Genomic DNA, 218 nt, shown 5'->3' on the forward strand with positions numbered 1-218 from the left:
GAGCTCTCCCGGTGTCGGCGGTGGGGAGGTGGTTGTACCGGGTGGCACGTGAGCGGAGCGGGACGTCCGCAGGGATGCGGTGGAAGCAGGTGCCTGTTTGAGGCTCTGCCGTGTTATTTATGCGGTGATACAAACTACGACAAGTACACGGAAAGCTTCAAAGCTGCATTTTACCTACCCGAGCACTACGGAGCAGCAGCCGGCGCACAGCCCGGGCT

Source organism: Cariama cristata, unplaced genomic scaffold (assembly GCF_000690535.1).
Source record: "Cariama cristata isolate BGI_N322 unplaced genomic scaffold, ASM69053v1 scaffold13837, whole genome shotgun sequence".
NCBI lineage: Eukaryota > Metazoa > Chordata > Aves > Cariamiformes > Cariamidae > Cariama > Cariama cristata.